Raw genomic sequence first — 9,523 nt, forward strand, 5'->3', positions numbered from 1 at the left:
CTGGTGTGAAGCTGGAGATGGGCTGCAACTTGGCTGCTCAGCCAGGCAAACAAAGGCAAACACCCCACGTGTCTGGTATGGCCCTGCAGCTGCCGAGCTCTCTGCCTTGCAGCCACTCTCTAAAGCCTCGGGGCTCGGGGCAAGTGGCAGGGGAAGGGGAGAAGTGTCACAGCCTTTGAGAGGGCTGGGGACAGCAGCAGCTCCATCCTGCTCCCCTGCTCTGGCAGCAGCCACTGCCATGCTCCCAGCAGGGACGTGCAGCCTCCTCTGCCACAGCCACTCGAGCCCTGGAGATGCTTCAGGCCACTGCAATGTCCCCTTCACAGTCACCTGAAGGAGTGCCCGAGGAGGATGAAGCATCAGGAGGCATCACAGGTTTGTCTGAGGAACAGTAAGACCTTTCAGCAGTTATCCTCTAGACTTTTAAATCTTATTACAAGGAAAGATGCCGGTGAAATTAATTCATGCTGACCTGGCACTTTTTCCAACAGGTGCCCAGCAAATGCCTTTGACAGCAGAGCAGCYATCTGTGAAGGCAGCCGGTCCCAAGAGTTATGCAAGAAGAGTTGAGTAATTGACAGGAAGTTCTCTGTGTTTAATTACATTTYATTTTAACCTAATTTCTGTTGAGACTTTCTCTCCGGGTGTGTTTTTACATGTTGCCCTGCATGCCTTACTCACACATGCACACACACACTCTGGAGCTCCTGACTGCCCAAATGCCACCCCAAGAGCCACAGATGGCTCAGCCCTGTCCCTTCCTGGGGCCGTGCAGCTGAGCTGTGCCCTGAAACCCAGCCACAGCCAAGGTGCTCCCAGGGCCCAGTGAGCACCACAGCTGTGCCTGGCTCACCCAAGGTCTGCCACAGAGCTGGGCAGAGCAGCACGCAGTGGCTCTCCCTGCCTTACACAGCTCCATTGGTGCTTTGGCAGCCACCCACGTCCCTGATGGGGATGCTCTGACTGCCCAGGTCACAGTCAGTGATATCCTGCAGACTTTCTGCAAGCCCCACGTTCACCTCTTGTAAAGCGAACAGGTTAGGAGTGAGGAAATGCCTGCACAGCCCCTGTCCTGAATGGATGAGTGCTGTCATGCTGCAGTGCACGGGTGGGATTCCCCACATGCAGAACAGCAGCAGGGGCAGTTCTTCTCCTAAGCTTGTCTGSCCCCATCCTGCAGAGTAACCAGACAAGGTCCTGCAAAAGGGCCAGCTTAGCCACAGTGGAACATCTGTATGTGAAGGATCATCTGTGTGCATATCCAGCCAAAGGCAGCCCCTCAGAAGTGCAGGGCCTGCACTGGAGCTTTATTCCTGCGCTGGCCACTGCCAGCCAAGGAGCACCCCACGGGTGCCAAGGCTTTGCACAGCTCCAAGCACAGATGGGGAGAGCTGACAGCCGAGCTGGGACATCTCTGCACAAGCACGGGCTGTGCCTTCCCCAGGGGCACATTTCTGGGCCCTGCCTGACCACAGCAGAAAGCACCCGAGTATCTGCTGCTCCTGTCTTGGAGAGGAGCAGGATTGGGATGCKGCAGCTGAGTCCTGCTCAGGGCCAGCTGGCCAGGACATGGTCAGTGGCCACCCCAGAACCCGCCTGTCATTGCACCTCCAGCGCCACCAGCACTGCTCACCTGCACAGAGCAGAGCCTGCTCCGTGTCACATCTGTCATTAGCCCACAGCAGGACTCCAGAGCCACTCCAGAGCAAGGCTTTGGGGAAAAGCATAACCCTAAAATTGCACCTAATTGAGGGTGGGAGCAGCCATCTCCGCCTGGTAAGCAGTTTGTACCCTGGAGCAGAGGAGGGGACACACATCAAAGKGCAGGAAGCTGGAGCAGGGGAGGGAGCAAGGGAAGGAGGAAAGCTCTGGAGAAACCAGGGCAAAAGGGGGGAGCACCAGGCAYGCTCAGAATGCTTCATGCAAGAATGAAACCTCCCCCACATTTCTGGGCGRTGAGGCAGCTGCAGGGCAGGCGTGCAGGGCTTGTGCACAGGACAGGGACAGTGGGGTACCACGGGGGCTGCAGGAGGACAGGGCAGGGCAGGGCAGGGCAGCGGGGCTGTGGGTGGCACTGGGACGCAGGAGTGGCACAGCACACCTGGGGTGAGGTGGCATGAGCCACACAGCACGTCCAGGGTGACAGGAGAGGGGGGACACACGGACAGGCTGCACATATCCCTCTGGCTGGGATATCCCCATGCTGCCAGCTGTCCATTTCAGAGACAGGGGACAGGATGCGACAGCGCTGAGAGCTGCCAGCAAAGAAAACCCCCTCGTCAGGGCAAGCTGGAGCTGCAAACAAAGCTCGGCCAGCAGAGGGCTGGGACAGGGCAGCGCCACTCCCTCTGGGACATTGTGGCTGTAGCCAACCTTAGTGCAGGAGTGAGACCATCCCATTGCRCACCCCAGACACAGCTCCCCTGGAACAGAGCAGGTTCAGCCAAACTGGCCTGTGTGGACCTGGCTCCCCAGGGAAAAGCTGCCGCACCACTCTGCATCTCCAGCTGGGATTTCAGCASCTGCAGAGGAGCCTCCAGCAGCTTGGAACCCAGTACAACCCGGGAGTGCTGAGAGTCCCACCATGGAGACAACTTTTCTTGCATGAAGACCTTCTCCTGACTCAGGAGATGCCCTCCCTTCCTTTTTTTGGTGTTTTTCTTCCTCCTCTGAGGGAAATGGGGCTTAGGGTGGGCCAACAAGTTGCAACATGTATATRGAAACAAAAATGAACATGTAGAAGACAAGACAGAGGTAAAAAAAGCAGGTGGGAATTTTCCTGTTTACAGGAGTGGCAAAAAGTGCTTTGAAATCCTTTTATGCAAAATGGTGTAAAATTTTTAATTACACTTAGGACAGCAAAGGAAGCAAACAGACTCTGAAAGTGTGAACTGGCCTCTGGGATATGGGAACTTGATCCCATGCAAGTGCACAAAAGATATCGTGATTCCTCCATATACAATTAGTGAGTAGTTATCCACCTTGGAAGCTACTCAATTATTTATTCAAAACACAGGAAACCAAGGAGAGAGATTTTAGGAAGTTAAAAAAAACTTTAAAGGGTATTATTATTTAAGGGACAAACCCTATCATGCAGGATAAGCAGTGTTTCTGGCTGTGCCAGAAGGAAGGCTCCTCAGCCCTGTAGAGAGAGAAGCCAGAGGGATATTTACTCTTCAGAAAGTAGAAAAAACAAAGCAGAGAGAAGGAAAACAAGGTCTCTGTATACAGAAATACATTGCAGAGTTGGACCAGTGACAAAGCTTTGGCTGGGTGCCATCTCACCCCTGTGGATGTGCTCACCATAAAAACCAGAGTTTCAGCAGTGCCCACAATCCTGGGGTTTTGGTACATTCCAGTGCCCCACAYGAAGGGCTGCCTTATGCTGCTAAATAAGGTAAAAGGTTTTATTGATGCATTTGCTGCTGGGTTCTCAGAGCAGGGTATGGGCAGGGCAGGCATTCAGGCAGGTCTTGTCCTCACAGAGAGGAGCGAGTGCCCAGCAGAAGGGGGCAGAGTAGGACTTCTCCAGGGGATGTGGAGCAGATCCCACGGGCACTTTCCAGACTCCCGTGAGCCCTGTCTGTGAGTGCCTGCTCAGATCAGAGTGTGAGGCACTGCCAGGCCCTGCTGTGAGACTCAGCTCAGCATAGGGTGCTCTCCCATCCCATCCCATCCCATCCCATCCCATCCCATCCCATCCCATCCCATCCCATCCCATCCCATCCCATCCCATCCCATCCCATCCTCTGTGCCCCACTGTGCCCAGCTCAAAGAATCCCCCAGCTGCCCTGCTCTGCATCCCCTCCTCAGAGGAGAGCTCACACATTCCCCAGTGGATTCATTATGTGTTTTTTCCTAACCAGCAACATCCAACTGAAACATACTTTAAATGCTCTAAAAAATGTCATTAAGCACGTTTAGAGAGGGTTTTCTGTGAAGGGATTTTCTGTTCATCCAGAGGAGGCACAGTGATCTGTTCACAGCCCYACCATCTCTGTCCAAGAGATGCCCAAGTAAGGCTATTTAAAGCCTGCAGCCCTATTTTCTGCAGCTAAGCCATATTTCAGCCTTTAGCTCAGGCATGCGTTAATGCAGTTACACAATTATGTTTTCTATGACCTATATACAACCTACATCTTCCTCACCACACGGATTTACAGAGTGTGGGTAATTGCAGCTCCACTCACGGAAAGAGAGAACAGCCCCTCTTACATTAAGAAATGCAATTAAGAAATCTCCTGCAGATGATGCTGCCCTGCCAGCCGAGTGAGCAGCCCTTTGGCAGGGACGTGGGCTCTCCTGCTGCCGGAGCACTTCAGAGCCAGCTTCAAATCAGCTACCAGGAGCCCAGGAATCCCACAGGGAGTGCAGGGGTGGCCTCAGACCCAYAGGGAGTTCCGAGGTGGCCTCAGCCCCTCAGATATGCCCCACTCATAGCCCTCAAGGCTGTTTTATACATGTTTTATATATGCATGAGGAAGATCTGAGGGTGGCACTTTGGCCCTGATTGACTTCTCCACCAGCACAGCATTTCCATCCCATATCTCAGCCCTCAATCTCATACCACAGGTTAGAGAATTTTAAGAATACCCTTTCTGAAAAAGCAAATCTCATCYCTCCACACAGGCTGCAGGACACAAAGACAGTGGCATATGTGTTTGGCTTTGCCTGTGAATAGCTGCATTGAGGCCAGCAAGCCCAAGCACACACAGCTTGCATTGAAACACAGGCCTAAGTGTTTGCTAGACTGGAATTTACATTGTATAGAAAATAAATAACATAAATTCAATGGTCAGTGCTCTGACTTTGGTGCAATACATGGTGGCATTGTGAAATGGCACAGAGATACCATTCAYGGTGAGTTTCATTCAAACAAGTTGAGAGATTTTAGGAATTATTAGTTTAGATAGTATTAAAAATGCTTTTATCTGTACTACACCCAGGAATACTAGTCAGGCATGTATTCAGTACAAAGAGATTCTGGATCTGAGGACATGGATGCATTATCCACATGCATTCCCTGCCATAATTATTCTTGAGAAATGGTTGTTACCCATAAACTAGAACAAAAGCTTCTTACACCAGGGCAGATGTACAGGAGTGTAGGAACTTCCCTGGGATGCAATGGGTCAGCCTGGGACTGGTTTTGAGTCTGTAGGTGCACAGACAGAGCTGGAAGCCAGTTCCTGGCTCATGCCTGCAGGAGGGAAAGCTGCCTGAAGCAGGAGCTGGGCCAGGTGCCATCCCTGCCCACAGAGAGCTGGGGGCTTCCTGCTCCTGTTAGTGCCTGTCAGTGCTGCAGGGAGGGAGCAGACACCAGCCATGGGTGTCCCCAAAACATGAGGGAACCAGGCAGCTCATGTGTGGTTCAGGGCTGGAAAAGTACCAGTGGTGCAAAAAGAAAGTCCAGGTGTGCTCTGGGGCTATGGAGTCTTAGGGACTTGCTTGTTGATAAAGGTGTGCAGCAAAAACACAGGTGCAGGGAGGGGAGAGGTTGGGACATGGTGTGGGGGTCAAGGGTATGGGAGGAGGATGGAGAGAGAAGCATTTCCTGTGTGTGCACATGGTGTGGCAGCAGCTCCCAGTAAAAGCAMCGGCTCCATCCCCACACCAGGGCTGGCCCTGAGAAAATTCCATGCTGGAGTCCCTTGTTGGGATGCTCAGACCACTGCACCCACTGGGTGACCTCGTGTCAAGAGCCAAGCCACCACACCATTTCACCCTCCTTAAAGATGCCCTTTGCCACGTCGAAACCTTTTCTGAGTCTCCAGGCAGATTTCCTGCAGGCACTTCCCCATTATCAAAGTTCACCTTAGCCCTATTGGAGTACTTGATCCTCATCTCTTCTTTGGAGCTCTGCCAGAGTAAATACCTGCACAGGGTTTCTATAGGGAGGGAAGCTGTRCAGCCATACTCCAGACACCCACTGGATGTCTCCAGTGGGACACAGGGACTGCCACATCCCTCCCTGCAGTGAATGAGGGTGCCTTGGGGCCTTACCAGGGAGCATTTCCTCTCCCAACAGCTCCCTCCTTAGTCATGCTTCCTGGAGCAGCATTTGTCTCTCATTAGAGCTGGAAAGGGAAGGTTCTTTGCTGTGCTCTGAATGCTTCAACACCTCTGAGCAGGCAGAAACCAGGAAGGAGACACAAGGACAGCCTGCTGACAGATTGTCATAGTAACTAACCCTGGTTAAAGTCTCACCAGGAAAATGACTTCTCCTGCAGCACTTGACCCCGCAAGGTGGCAGGTACCACCCACACCCCTGAGAGCACGATTGCTCTGGCAGAGAGGCCCTGGAGCTCTGCAGTAACAGACCATGCAGAGTTTTCTCCCGAGCTGCAGTTCAAGGTCCCTGGGCGAGGTGCCTGTGGGGTGATGGTTAACCTTGGTGCCCGTTCAAGAGCAGCACAATGGTGTTAATGCCTGCCCTCACCCCTGGCACCTTCCCCTCTGCAGCTCTAACAGCTCACAGGAATTTAGAAACCACTTGTAGCAGCTTTCACGTAGAAAACTGGAGACACCACAGTTATTATTCTGCCACAAAAAGTAATTCAGCCTATGGGAAGGGGGATAATACCTCTTCTGGCATCAGTTACAACAACAAAATGAGTCAAACCACATGCATTACATTGCAGCGGTTTTCTGCTTTCCAGCATGGGCAGGGTGGTGGCAGAGGCAGCTGGGATGGTAGAGTGATTTGTTCAGGACATTTAGTGAGCCCAAAGCAGTGGCTCAGAAGTGCTCAGTCCCAGGCACAAGAAGTTCTTCCATTAAACCTGGTTCCTCTGCTGAACACCCTTTCTGCAACCAAAGCAATAATTCTTTCCTTTTTCCTTTTTCTGCTTTTATTGATGCCTTGGCAAATAAGTGAAGGAAGATTTCAGGTGACCAGATCTGTTCCATCTGTATGCTGGAGCTGACAACAGGGAAACATCACTGCCCTTTGCAATATCATCTGCCAGGTCCTGCACAAGAAAGCTTTCCTACCAGGGACCATGCTCAGGAGGATGGACAATCTTGTGCCTGGCTGGGAACAGGCAGGCACAGGGGAAGGCAAGAACCAGGAGCTGGTAGGCAGACCAAATGTCTCCATGTGCTCTTCAAAGCAAATCCGTAAAACTCATGGTGTTGGGGCCAGTTTCATGATGCTATGGGAAAGTGCAAATCTAGCAGTGGTGCAGCAGTTCCACAGAGTCTTAGAAACCGTCACTCTTAAAAATACAGTTGTTGCTCCAAAAAGCCAGAAAACTTCAGAATCTTTCACCATATTGATTCCTTCAGGATTGAAGCTGTCTGATGGAGGGAGTTCTTTCGTTAAGGATAACCTGATAATGATATGCTTCATCAAAAAAAATGCCTCCCTGACCACCGCTGTTGGAGCAAACCACCATCAGCTTCTCTGTTAATGGCAGAGGAAAGGATTACTGCACACCCAAAAGCAAGTGGGAGAGCAGAGATCCCCCTCTGTCACTGCTCTGTTGGCAATGAGTGCTGTGAGACAAAGCACCCTCAGGGAACCAAATTAATCCGCCCTGCAGGCAGTGAGTTCCAGCATGTTCACTGCACCAGGCTGTGATCAGTGCACRCTGCTGGCCAGCCCCACACCCTGCCAAGGGCTCTGGAGAGCTCTTCCCTTCGAGACAGMCCAGCAGAAGGCACTGGATGCTGCAGGAACCTGCACACACAGCTGCTTTGTGCCTTCCGATAAGCTGCTGTCAGGGCAGAAGTATTATTTATCAGTGTTTTGAGGTGAAAACACAGGTCTGCTCTTGCCTCAAAGAGCACCAGGGGAGAGGATGATAGGGCTGTATCAGTAGCATCCCTGTGGCCCTTCCAGCACTGTTGGGAATGAATTAACTGTATCTGGCTCCAGGCCAGGGCCCGGAGGTGGAGCTGGCTCTCTTACAAATTCTCATGCTATTTGYAGCATCTCTCCAATCCCCAGGGCTCAGGCTGCTGGCTGAGGAACCTGCTGGTATCCATTTGGGTTTGTTTATAAGACATTTTTCAACATTGTGGTTACACAACAAGCTGAAAACTGGTGTTTCAAAACCCCAGCCGGAAGCACAGGTGCTGCTGTTGCTATTTACACAGCACCAGCATCTTCAGGGGGCTCTCTAAGCTAGAAAGATAAAYCCAGGCTGGGTTTCTGAGGTCCTCAAGTTTCCAGAAGGCTAAGCAGGGCTCCGGTGTGCGGGTGCGCTGGGTGGCAGTGTTGCAGAGCTGGGCAGAGCTCCCTGCAGAAGCCCCAAGCCTGTAAAGGTCCCACTCCCAGCCGCTGGCAGAGGGCTGAGCCAGCACCTCCCTGTGCAAGGCAGGACCTCGGCAGCCGTTCTCACCTGTTGTGCCTCTTGTGAAGAGCTCTAGCACAGCTTCCTAATCTCTGCTTGACATGTTTAAGTTTGTCCAACTGATAGAGCTGCAGATACAAAGAATCTGCAGTCATCTGGAGTATCTTAATCTGCAGTGATTGCTTGGGAAACCCCAGGAGGCCCTTGCTGTATTAAGGTGAACCAGAGCAAACATGGCAGAGGACTGACCACCTCTCGGTTCCTTGTACCATTGCAGAGAACCTGTCTATGTGAAAGGAAAACCTGGATCACTTTAACAAAGGCTAAAAGGTGCACTAAGGAGCTGGACCATCACTGTTTTCCAAAGCGTTGTGAGAAACGTGAAGAAAAAGGACAGTGCCACAGCCTCAGCAGGTGGCCTGTGGGAATAAAAAGCTACGGGATAAAATGCCTTGTAGGATACCACAGCAGCARTGAGTGTGAGCAATCAATGAGATTTCACTCAATTTCTGTCTTTTCTGTCCTCTGGCTTTGAAGGCAAACTGGAATTGAGGGTTTTTTCCCACTGCTACGCACCAGCCAAACAAGTCTGCCCTCAATACCACATTAGGGCAACTCTATGGTGTGAGACATGTATTYTTGTCCTCTTGCCTCCAGACACCCAGAGCTCCCCACCCAGGCAGAAACCAGATCAGGCACTAACAGCCCTCCAGAGCACTTCTCAGGGGGCAGAGGAGGGGACTGGAGCTCGCTCACATGCTGTGAAATCCTAACCCTGGCTCAACCAYGAGGTCCTTGCATGGCCTCAGATGCTTCTTGGCTTGCCAGTCTCTGTTCTGTCTGTGAGAAGAGCTAATCCTTATTACCAGGCAGCTGTAGTCCTTGGATTAGTTACACGCAGAGTGCTGAGGCAATGAATAATGCACAGAACTGCTCTAAATGATCTCCTTCGAGGGAAACCACACAAAATACAAACACTGACGGTGCCTGTGTTTACAGAGAGGCCTCTCTAACTGCCTTCTGCTGAGGAAATGGGCCATGCTGCCCATTCTGCTCCAGGCCCTTCTCACTGAGCCTCCACAGTCCCACTACCTGCTGAAACATCATTAATTATTATTATTAAGTCACCTCCTTAATTACTGAACCTAATTAAATCCCAACCTCAGATTCAAAAGAAGTGGGGAAATGAATGTAGAAATGAGCACTGGAGCCAGAGACATATGCTT

This window comes from Malurus melanocephalus, unplaced genomic scaffold (assembly GCF_030028575.1).
Source record: "Malurus melanocephalus ecotype Western Australia unplaced genomic scaffold, MMel_1.1 scaffold_576, whole genome shotgun sequence".
Classification (NCBI taxonomy): Eukaryota; Metazoa; Chordata; class Aves; order Passeriformes; family Maluridae; genus Malurus; species Malurus melanocephalus.